Genomic DNA, 12,385 nt, shown 5'->3' on the forward strand with positions numbered 1-12,385 from the left:
CTAAGTAACTTTTTATCCATTTATAAGCTACACCTCTAATGCCATATCTTTCTAGTTTTTTCAATAATATACTGTGATCTATTGTGTCAAAAGCTTTTTTTAGATCTAGGAAAACCCCAACAGTAAATTCTTTGTTGTCTATATTAGTGGCTATTGCTTCCACAAACTCCATAACTGCCATTGAGGTGGTCCGTTTTTCCCTGAAGCCATATTGATTCTCACTTAACAGCGCATGCTTTTCTATAAAGCTATCAAGTCTGCGAGAAAATAGTTTTTCTAATATTTTTGAAAATTGTGGTAGTAGTGATATTGGTCTATAATTTGTAAACCGATGTCTTTCTCCACTTTTATAGATTGGAATAACTTTAGCAATTTTCATTTTTGATGGAAAGATACCAGCTTTGAATGACAGGTCGCACTACATATTCTATAATCTGCTTTATTATTGTCATATCAATATTAAAGCAATCAGTTGACTTTTTATTTTTAAAAGTTTTTATAATATTTGATGCTTCCTGTTTTACAGCAGTAAGGAACATCGTGGAGGAGTTTTTTTCTACATATCTATCTATTTCAAACAAGTTTGTTGGATCAGGAATTTGTTTTGCTAGGTTACTGCCGATGTTGACAAAATACTCATTAAATTCAGTTGCTATTTCTGCAGTTTTTTCCAAAATAGTATTTTTGCCTTTGATAAAATACTCTGGATAATCCATTTTTTAGGACTATTTCTGATTACTTGGTTAAGTATCTTCCATATTTCTTGTGTGTTACTTTTATTCTGCTCTAATAGTGCATGATAATGATCTATTTTAAGATAAGATAAGATAAGATAAGATATCCTTTATTAGTCCACACTGGGGGACTAATAAAAACAAATAATGATTTTACTGGTTCTTATAATATTTACTAGTTTATTTTTATAGGTCTTATTTTTTTTTCTGCTTCTTCAGTTCTCAATTTTAAAAACAATTTATATAAATTGTTTTTCTTTTTACATGCGTTTTCTATGCCTTTCGTTATCCATGGCTTACTTGGGTCTTTATACTTTTTGGAGACTTTAGTTAATGGAAAATGTTTATCATATAAGGAGATTATGGTAGACTGAAATACTTCAAACGCTGTATTTGGGTCTTCGTTTGAGTAGACCTCGGTCCAGTTTTGTTTTTCTAGGTCTTGCTTAAAGGCATCGGTGGAGCGTTGGGTTCTTAGTCTTATTTCTGTTATGTGAGTTGTTGACTTAGCTTTTCTATCAAAATAATTATGAAAAACTGCAAAAACAGGTAGGTGATCACTTATGTCATTAATGAGAAGTCCACTTTCCATTTTATGATCAATCTTATTTATAAATATGTTATCTATTAATGTGGCCGTGTCAACTGTTATTCTGCTAGGTTTCAGGATTACTGGGAAAAAGCTGTTGCTGTACATAGTATTTATGAAGTCGGTTGTTTTTTTGTGTCCATTTGGGTTTAATAAGTCAATGTTAAAGTCACCAAATATTCGTGTTTTCTTATCGTTGTTGTAACTGAGCATATCTGTTAGTTTTTTATTGAATGTGTCAATACATGATCCTGGTGTCCTATAGATGCAACTTATGATGATATTTGATGCCTTTTTATTATGTATTTCAATGGTTAGACATTCCATTAGGTTTTCTATTGTGTTTGTCAATCTCTCGATTTTACTGCATTTAAGTGCTTTGTCTACATATATTGCAACACCCCCCCCCTCCTTTTTTGTTTTCCCTATTAGTTGCAAACATTTCATAACCTTCTATTTCCATTTCAGTTGTTTTATCTTCATCAAGCCAAGTTTCTGATATGGCAATTATTTTAAATTTATTGAATTTAGTCAGGTATTCTTTGATTTTTGTGAAGTTTTTATAGAGACTTCTACTGTCTAAAGTGCATTTTCCAATTTTATATTAGTGTTGAATTGTTCATCCAGGTAATAGTCAGAGTTTGTTACCCTTTGTTTGTTCTGGAAGAAGTTGTTGTCTGGGTCCAAATTGTTCTCGGGATCGAATGGCTTATAGTCAATATCTTCAAAGGGTTGGAAGTCCATGTTTTTGGGATGTGAATTTCCCGCTCCCCAAAAATCACTTTCTTCCGTGGCTCTACAACCCTCTGCTCAACCAGAATGGAAGCGAAATGGTGGTGACGACCACTTGCGTCCAACAGTTCACTTAGCTCCACCCCCAAATGAAATGTGGGTTGAGTTTTTCATTTTCAATGCGCAATAAAGTGTTAAAAAAGCAAACGTGGTGTCATACGACGCTATGTCATAAAACCGCCATGGAAATCATGAACAACAACAAAAAAAAAATGGGAGGCTGTTAAAATCCATTGTGGGCGGGGTCAAATGTTTAGTTCCACGCCACGTTGAGCCACGCCTCACACTGCTCTCTGCCGCCAGGGCCACTCACCAATTTCTACGTTCCAGTTTGCCAGGGCTTTGGCGCCATCGGGTAGCATCGTAGGTCATTACAGAAAGAGTGGGTGAATTTTGGAGTGTGTACGCGAGGACTTTTGTGGATTAGATTTATACCGCGCACATGAAATACTGAAGGCATTGCCTGTTGTAAATCACCACATTGGGCTGTAACGAACATCATCCAAACGTCATCAGTTTGCAACCTTCCAACTCATGTCGGACTCCCCATGAGACCCCTGGCTCACCCACTCTTTCCATCTCGCCTCCAACTCGCCCCTTCATCCCTTCGCTCCCTCTCACGCGCCTCCCTCCCTGCGAGGCAGCCAGGCGGTGCGCTAACCAAGCCTCTGGCAGTGTGTTCCTATCCTGCAGGAGCCCTCAGGTTCCAACCTGTCAATATCTCAGCAAAGAATCTTGGCTCTGCTGTGGCTCAGTTAACTTCCTCACCCACCACAAAACGCGGATGGGGGCTGGGAGTGGGGGATGTTGGGGGGCGGAGAGGGGTTTCTGACCCTCTGCCAGCCCAGAGGCAAGCGGCCGTCACCCTCAGCCCGTCGCCCCCACCCCCACGGTCCCTTCGGCAAACACGCTGCGTGCATAGCCATAAAGGCCAGCATCCTGGCAGCCACAGCGAGCAATATGGCAGCTGACGGCAGTTTTTCTGCTCGCTGACGTCTTAGATGTTTTGGATGGCGGTCACGTCGAAGCTCGCTGAGGGTAAAAAAAAAAAAAGGAGGGGAGGGGAAGGGGAAGGGGGGTGGGAGTTTAAAGAGGGAAGCTTGTGTCCTCAAAATTAGGGAGAGAGAGCAACAGAGGGCGAAAAAGGAAGACATTTTGAAATGATGTAAGTTTAGTGACAGGGAAGTCAAGGTGAGTTTTTTTTATGTTGGTCTGCGTACTGCACGCACATATGCCTCATCCCAACGTGTGACAGCACGTCTCTCGTGTGTGCTCACGCACACACACACACACGCACACACACACACACAAAGTTCCTGGCTGTGAGGCACCGCGGCTGTCTGCTTGGAGCTCAGGTTACTGCCAACCGGCGGGACAGACTTTATGGAAGCCTGCTCCCACACCCACTCGACCCATCCACAAGGCTCCGGAGGAGGTATCGGGTTGCCAGTTCAGCGCCGGACAGGCTTTGCGCTGGCGGCAGCTTGTGATCTCGGTTTTGTGTGTGTGTGTGTGTGTGTGTGTGTGTGTGTGTGTGTGTGTGTGTGTGTGTGTGTGTGTGTTCGCGCTCGTTTTATCTCCCACTCTATACACGTACAAATGTGAGGGTAGCGGCGCACAAAGCTGCCGTCTCCTCCAGGTATATGTAGGTGTGATTTACAGTGCAGACGCCTCACCATACACACACACACACACACAAACACGCACACGCACGCGCTTCCTCCACCATGTAGCAGGAATATTCCAGCCTACGAGCGCTGCCTTGAATAAAGCTTGATGAAGAGCTTGAAACGCAAACAAGGCGATCCCCGCAGTTCAGATTTGTTTTCAATGTGTCCAGAACCCTCAGCGCACGAATGAATGGTTCATCCTGGACAAACAAAATGCAAAGGCCAATAAGAGATGAATTCCTCCTGATGCAATTGACAATGGGCAACTGTTGCTATTGTTGTTACTCTTGAGAGGAAGCCTTCTTTTGTTATTGTTTCGTTTTTGTTGCTATTAGCAATTTCTGTGAAACTCTGCTGCAAGTCAAGGAAACCAGTATGGTCGTAGCATTTAGGCCTCGTTCAAACTGGACTGCTAGCCTAAATCCGATTTTTACCCCATCCCGATTGAAATTGGATGGCTCTTTTTGTAGTCACAAAGCACATGAAGTCGAATTTGCAATTTGCCATTCTCTTCTGAAATGTTAGTTTTGACTGATTTTACTCACATGGTAGTGTAAAACACCTTTCGTTGGATATTGCACAATTGAAATCAGGCCTCTTCCTAATTTGGACATGAATCAGAAATGAATCAGAAATCTACCGATCCAAGGCCCTTCACGTATACTAGGGATGTTCAATACTGTACCACTTTTTTTCAGACTCATGCCAGTGTGAGAACTCAACTCTTCCGTATTATCACCAATACAGATAATAAGAAGCGATAGCACTAGTACTTTTGATACATAATTTTATTTAATGACGGATAATTTTAAAGATTATATAGAATATATACACTATAACCCAGCACATTTTTTCCTTTTTCTATTTTCCTTTACAGTATCTATTTTCTATTATCTTTTCCCCCATTTATTCATTCATTCATTCATTTTCCGATCCACTTTATCCTCACAAGGGTTCGTGGGGGGGTGCTGGAGCCTGTCCCAGCTGTCTTCGGGCAGTAGGCTGGGGACACCCTGAACTGATTGCCAGCCAATCGCAGGGCACACAGAGACGAACAACCATTCGCGCTCACACTGACACCTAGGGACAATTTTGAGTGTTCAATCAGCCTGCCATGCATGTTTTTGGAATGCGGGAGGAAACCGGACTACCCGGAGAAAACCCACGCAGGCCTGGGGAGAACATGCAAACTCCACACAGAGCTGGAATTGAACCTCTGCACTGTGAGGTCGACGTGCTAACCACTGGATCACCGGGCCGCCCCATTTATTCATCAAATATATATTTTGTAAAGACCATACACTAAATTGAATTAAAATAAATTAATCAAAATAAATACAGAAAGTCTTTAACCACTGCCGTTTAATCACAAACACAAGTTTGTTGTCCTGTTCTGTCCTGAGGCAGCGTTTAATTCGACTCTGGTGTCGCCGCCTGAACACTGGGTGGCACTCATATAGAGACGTACATGACATGGGCATATTTTACCCATTGGTGTTGAAGTCAATTTTGGTGAAAAGTGAGGCTTTGGGAGATGCGAGGTTTCCACCCGACGTCAGCAAATATATCATCTATTTATTTCGATACAATTTGCCCTTCACATATGCATACATATTATCTATTATTCATGTACAGTTGCTACACGTACACTATTGACTGATGTTTATTCTGCTCAGTCTTACTGCCTGGTGATCTGAACACATACATATGTTAAAATTTGGAATTATTGTTGATGTTTGCCGCTACTATCGACTTTCCTGCTGAAACATTGGAATTGCTCAAATCTTTATTCTATTCTAATATTCAAAATCATCATTCATGTTTTATTGTTTAGGTCCTTGCTGTTGTTGCCCAGTGCTGACGCTTGTGACGTTGTTATTTTGCATTTTGGTCCCAAGTGCCATCGAGTTGTTGCATATGTTCAGTCAATGTAAACACTGACATTGTTAAGGACATAAAAATATATGTGAACAGAATTTTTTTTTAAAAATCAGATGTACGCACTAAATCGTAATTGGGCACTGGGACGTGCAGTGTTACTCCAGTCTGGGCAGTGAAGCAAAGGAGTGGCAGACATGACGGAGGCCTGCGTCTATACTTATGGCTCTAACTGTCTCTCTTTGGAGTTGTTGGCCCGGCAGAGTCGGGGAAACTGGGACGACACACAATCCCCAGTGCTTTACATCCTGTGACGGCATGAGGGATCAGCAGTCCAGACGTGCCACCCAGAGGAAGCTCATTCAAGCCACAGTGATGTCATTCTTTCAGTCACGACCCAAAGCTTGACAGCGTGACAGAGTGGAACATGCATTTTCTGGTAAAGGGAGATTTTTACCCTCAGCCCATGCGAGGGAAGCTGGCATTTCCGCCTGTTTTTTTTTGTTGTTTTTTTTTTAGAAGAGTTGAAAAATCCCAAATGCGAGGTTATACACTGCCCCCTATTGATTGGAAAAAGTGCTTGAAATTGCTCGGCTTGCAGCTGGAGCTTTCATAATTGAGTAGGTTCGAAAGGTTTGGGGCTTCCACGTCATCATCCCAACTGAGATGGTCTTACAATTATGAAACGGAGGCTAAACAATAGCCGAGCCAATTTTCTCAATCGCCCATGTATCGGAAATAACATGAAGATCTGATTAATTCGATTTTGCCGCCTGCATGCTACAGAGACAACCGAGCTATGACATGAAAATTGACCTATTTGCAGGGAAAAGGGGCACTCAAAAGGTCAATATTGAAAAGTCCTGCTTTATGCAAAGACCTTGCGATGGTTCCGCGACTGGCTGGCTCGCTAGCGTGGCATGGAACGGCACTCATGAATAATGCATGGGGACATCTGCCACCCCTGAATTATAGATCTGTGCCGTCCAAGCATATGGGGGAAAAGCCCAGTGAGCACTAATGGCCAACTCCCCGTGACAAAATATGGGTTAGAGACACGTGAACGATAGTCGGGTCGTGCAACCTTTCAGTCATGTGACTGCAAGATGGACTGTAAAAGTGATTATTTACATGTGAGCCGACACGTGTAATATGTATGTGTGTCGGTACTGCTGCAAGTCTCCAGTAAATGAGCACATGCGATTCCAGCGTGTCAGCGTTGTGTAGTGGATCCTTGCTCGCTTACCGTCCCGCAGAAAAGCCACAGTAGCGTTCCCACGCCGCGCTATATTCAATATTCCACGTTAATTCTTTCACACAATGAACCATCGGGCTTCTTTTTTCTTAACCAAACTGAACTGAGTAAATTAATGGAGCTGAAAAGGAACCTCACAAGCCTACCCCCCCCCCCCCCCGCCTAACAAGCAATGGCTGAAGTCTTTGAGTCTTTCATGCAGGCTTCCTCCACTGAAGTGCAGCCTGCTTGAATATTCTATACTTTAGAGGAGTGCGGCGAAATTAAAGCGCGCGTGTGTGTGGGGGGGGGGGGGGCGTGGGGGGGTTGTTGGCATGCATTTTCTTTCGGCCCAGCTGAGCAGGAGGCCCGGTCTAGAAGAGACCACTTCGATCACTGCCTTTCACTGCAGGATTATCCTCTTATCAGCGCCGTAAAAGCCCGGCTAAGAAGCAGTGGTAATTAGCCCATCTTTAATTAACGAGCGCCTCGTTCCAAAGCCACCCACGGCCCGTGTCGGCTTCCGTCTGGAAGGCGGTCAGCCCAATATCAAGACGAGCAGACTTAATCTTGTTTTTTGAAGGAGTAAGAAAGAGTCAACGCGTAGAAAGAGGGCAAAGTTCATCTTCGGGCGATGAGCAGTCACACCAGAAAGAGGATCCCGCGTGAATAAGCAAGTCTTCTCTTGCCCTGCATGTTTCAAAAAGGGTCTCCTACCACGCTCCACGTTTGCTGTGCAGGCGCATGCAAAGTGTGTTTAGCTTCCAGTGTGTGAATGGATTAGTGCAGTCAAATGATGCACTTAATGGGAACCAGGTGAAAGTGAGGGCCAAAAGTCATCATGAAGTCCGTGACAAAATATTGGCTTTGAGCAATGTGTCAAAGTCAAGGCCCGGGGGCCAGATCCGGCCCGCCACGTCATTTTATGTGGCCCACAGGAGCAAATCATGTGTGTCACCTTTCATGATCCTTGCTGAAAACTGTACCGAAATTTCAAATTGCCATGGGTAATAAATAATGTTGAGATTTTGCATTGGCCCTCCGAGGGAAGCCTAACTGCGAAGTGGCCCGCGACAAAAAATGAGTTTGACACCCCTGACTTAGAGCATCTGTTACTAATATTTTATGCAATTTAAAACTGTTACCAATTGCTCACTCCGACACATTTTCAGCAATGACAGATTTTTTAAAAAAGTCACATGCTTTTTTAATTTCACATTTGCTGGTTAGGGAGGCACTCCGGAGATTCAACAATTTGTTACTCACAATTAAAATCCATTTTCCATAATGTGTCCCCTAAAGACACTTGGACATATTCAAAGTGGAAAAGACTTTGGGTGTGCCACAGTACTTTCTCCCGAATTACCAAGCGTTTCTGTCAGCTCTGTGAATGACTGAGTGTTTTTTTTATGAAGTGAGGTTGGTCGGCGCCTGCTTCCTTTCCCCATTTTCGATCGCTTGCAACTTACTGTAAAGAACTTTGTTTTGGGATCACCAATGTCATACATTTTGAGTCCATCTGTTTGTGCTCTACTCAAGACAAGAAGCAGCCCTGACAGAAGCTGTACGCTGGTAGTTTCTCGTGCTAGCGTCTAACTAGCGACATGCCGAATGCCAAGCTGCCAAGCTCACATGTAATCAAAAGGGAAGGTGGTTTATGTCTGTTATGTTTTCATGTTTTGCATTACAGTAGGGCCTGAGATTGTGTTCTGCCAAAGAGGTTCTGCTGAAAGGATGCTCGGCGCCACCTATGGCAGGAGGGCGTACTTATTTCAGCCAGTAAGTGCATTCCTGCTTCCATCACATTCTTGGATATGAAAGGACTAACAATGCCCCTTCTCGTCATTGGGGGAAGTCAAGCCACCAGCGGCAATCTTAGGTTGCCAAACTCCCGGAGCGCCGGCAAACCTGAATACATTTATTTCTCTGCAGCGTTTTCACCTCGATTTGCATCTCTACGGCGAAAATACCACCGTGTATGGCAGTGAGGTTGCACAGGAGTCTGGGGGAAGCGCTACATAAACATTTCCTCCTTAAGTATGCTCGTTGAGAATTTTCTCTTCTAAGGTATATCTGTGAGTGCTTCTCAAAGATTCGTCTGCATCATGTTGTCAGAAACATTAACAATTCAATGAAAGCAAAGCCCACAGGGACTAAATTCGCACTAAAATGTTAACCTAACCTTTGTCGGCCACATTTCACGATACTGAGATCATATACTGTGAGTGGTCGATGCAAACGGTGGGGTTCATTCATACAGGGACCAGAGCCTAAAACACTCACTTAATGTTTTCAGCTAAAAAAAAAAAAACAACATAAGTCAGGAACAGTGTCAATGTAAGATGGCTGCCTACTGACTTCAGCTATGGAGGGGTGCTATTGATGGTCCATTGATAAATACTTTCATAACTCCCATGTAAATATGCTGGAACAACACAAGCAACCGAATTTGAGTTATACCGACAACTCACCTAACCTTTAAATCTAAAGAGACTGATGGTAGAAACTCAACATAACATGCCGCGTTTAATTCCTGCACGAGTGGTGCACTAATTGCCGCATGCTAAAAGAAACCAAGCCACAAGGTCATGAGAAGGAGAAAACAGGGACAACGTGACGGCTCGAGACAAAAAGTGCTAAAGGGAGGGCTGGACGCAGAGCTGGCCCGGACCTGGCACAGACGAAAGGGGGAGGGGGGCGGGGGGGGGGGGTTGCGGAGGGGTGGCGTGGGGACGGCCCCAGCATGCATACATTAGCAGTGCTTAGGCGCACTAATTGCTTCTCACTTAGACAAATCTCCTGCAAATCACGACTGCGCCGCCAGCACTGCCCAGGCCCCCCGGGAAGTCGAGACGGCAGGCAGGCGGGCGGGCGGGCGGATGGAGCGGCAGGCAGAGTGGGAGGAAGAGGAGGAGGAAAAGGGGGGATGGCGGTGGCGGCGAGTGGAGCGTGTGTTGCAGAGGCGCCTCGGAGCAGGATGGGGGAAGGAGGATGCTCCCTTGAGAATGAGGGAAGAGAGAGAGAGAGAGAGAGAGAGAGAGAGATCCAACTCCCAACTATTGTCCTGTCTTTCTCTCTCTCTCACTATAGTCAAATCTATGTGCACCATCCCCAAATTTCTTCCACCCGTTGTACAGAAGCCACGCTACCAACAAAGCTCCCCTCCCCCCCTAACACACACACACACACACACACACACACACACACACACACACACACACACACACAATATCCCCCTCCTCTCTGATCTCACGACTCCTCTCTCTCTCTCTTTCTCTCTCGCCCAACAGAAAAGTAGAGGAAAGATGAAACTCTACAGGGTGCGGGTGGGGGGAGGGGTGTTGATGGGGGACGCGGGAGAAAATCAATAAGACAGATGGATAGCCGGATAACAGGGTCCGGCATGCTTCAGCGGTGAGGCAATCCAGAGGGTGCCCACACAACTTCCACATAGACAGAGGCGTAGACAAAAACAGGACGCGGGGAAGAGTGAGGTGATCAGCCTCAGGAAGACGCCGTCATCCGCAACATGCGAGGACAAACACACGCACACACGTGCATACACACAAAAACACAAGCACAAGGGCATACGCATGCAATGGTGAAACTTAATCACAAATATCACAAAGTAATGCACAACACAGCATGCGATGGCAAAAGCGTGGTGCATGCATACCGATTTTTTTTTTTTTTTTTTTTTTACATCAGAACAGATTTTAAAAAATGTGAGCCACACCACACAAGATGAGGACAAATTGCCCCAACTTTGTGCTGGACATTATTTCAGATTGACAGCGCATAAAAATTTACACGCACTCAAATCTAAATTCATTCAGATTCCGTTCCTGTTTTGACCCGTAAGATGTCAGAAAATCACCAAAAGATCAAGCTTAATGCTAACATAATGAGAAACGTAGATCTGGGGTGCCCAACTTTTTTTGACCAAAGATTTTCTTTTCAAGCAGCGAACCAACCCCGATCAACCCGTTACAGCATGTGCACGCATACACACACACCAGTGGCGGGCCGTGCATTTCAACCTTAGGCTTTCAGTGATGTCACATACAGTACATTAACACAATATAGGCTCGTCAGGCAGCACTTAATTTCAGGAGCATTTAAAACCATCAAGTATGCATTCACAATTAAGAAGAGGAAACTAAGTTGACAAATATTGTCAAAAATAAAAATATTTAAAAAATACTAAATAAAATGCCACCCAAATTACGCTGTGTGATCATAAACAAGTCTATCCAATAAATTGCGCAATGTCGCAGTTTCATATAAGACACCATCCACACAATAACAAAACAAACTATTCTTTGAAAATAAAATTAACAGATCATTTGCATTTTGAGAATAGGCTATACAATAGCAAATAACTGAAAATGTTGAGCAGCTGAGATTGAACGAATTTTAGTGCACGAAGCTGACTACAATGCGCCATTATAAATTGCAGGTGAGCTGATTTATATGGTACATTTTTGCATTTTATTTCGTGACCATTAATACTAACGAAATAAAATAACAAGAAGAAATGTAAAATAAAATCAATTTACTCACCAATGTAGTGCCTGTTCACTGAGCTGCAGATTTACGCGAGTGTCCCCAAACGTTTTTAAACGCACCGTAGCTTGTAAGTGCCCAGCCGTGCTCTGATGTTTCCTTGCTGCCTTGGTAAAACAACTTAAATTGGTAAATCCAGTGGAAGGTCCGTCTTGAAAATTGTGTGGAAAGTAGTCCTGCAACCAGATCAACGTCTTCTCCTTCGGCCATTTTGGGTCAAAATACAGCAACAGCTCCCTCTAGCAGGCGCTAATCCAATCACCGAACGCGCACGTCCAGTGTCGACGTAGGGCATTCGAGCTGGCCCCGGTGTCCAGACTCGTGATCTGATTGGCTATTGCAAGCTGACTGTGCCCGTTCATTTACAGTGCACAGGGACCTGCTCTGTTTAATCTGAAGGCCGCGAGCAAGTTTAGTTTACCTGGCAACACAAGCTATCTGAAATATGATTGGTTAAAAACTCTACCATAATAAATAAGTTATTTATCGAGTGGCTTTCAGTGTTATTTTAAATAACAAGTGGAAATAATATGACGTAAAGAATACAGAGAATCATTTTGTTGACATATTTATGAAAACAAAATAACAAATTAAATTTATGTTATTCTCAGAAAAGTAAATTTTTTAAATTTACTTTTGTTTAGACCAGCAGAGAAGGCCTTGCTGGCCCTGACGGAACGCCACTGACACACACACGCAAGCCGAGTCGCCTACACGCATACACATGTGTACACATGCACGCCACAATGAGCAACAGCCATAACGTGGTAGTGGTGGGAGAGTGGGTGTTTGTGTTTGGTGATGTCTCCGCAGATATAAATGGTTTTATTGTCTTTACGGGTACTCATATTTTCCCCACATTTTGAACTCTGTGTTTGACGCATGCCAGTCATCAAGATAAAGAAATCACACCCCTTTTCCA

This window comes from Hippocampus guttulatus, chromosome 1 (assembly GCF_054856545.1).
Source record: "Hippocampus guttulatus isolate MCC_2025c chromosome 1, RoL_Hgut_1.0, whole genome shotgun sequence".
Lineage (NCBI taxonomy): Eukaryota > Metazoa > Chordata > Actinopteri > Syngnathiformes > Syngnathidae > Hippocampus > Hippocampus guttulatus.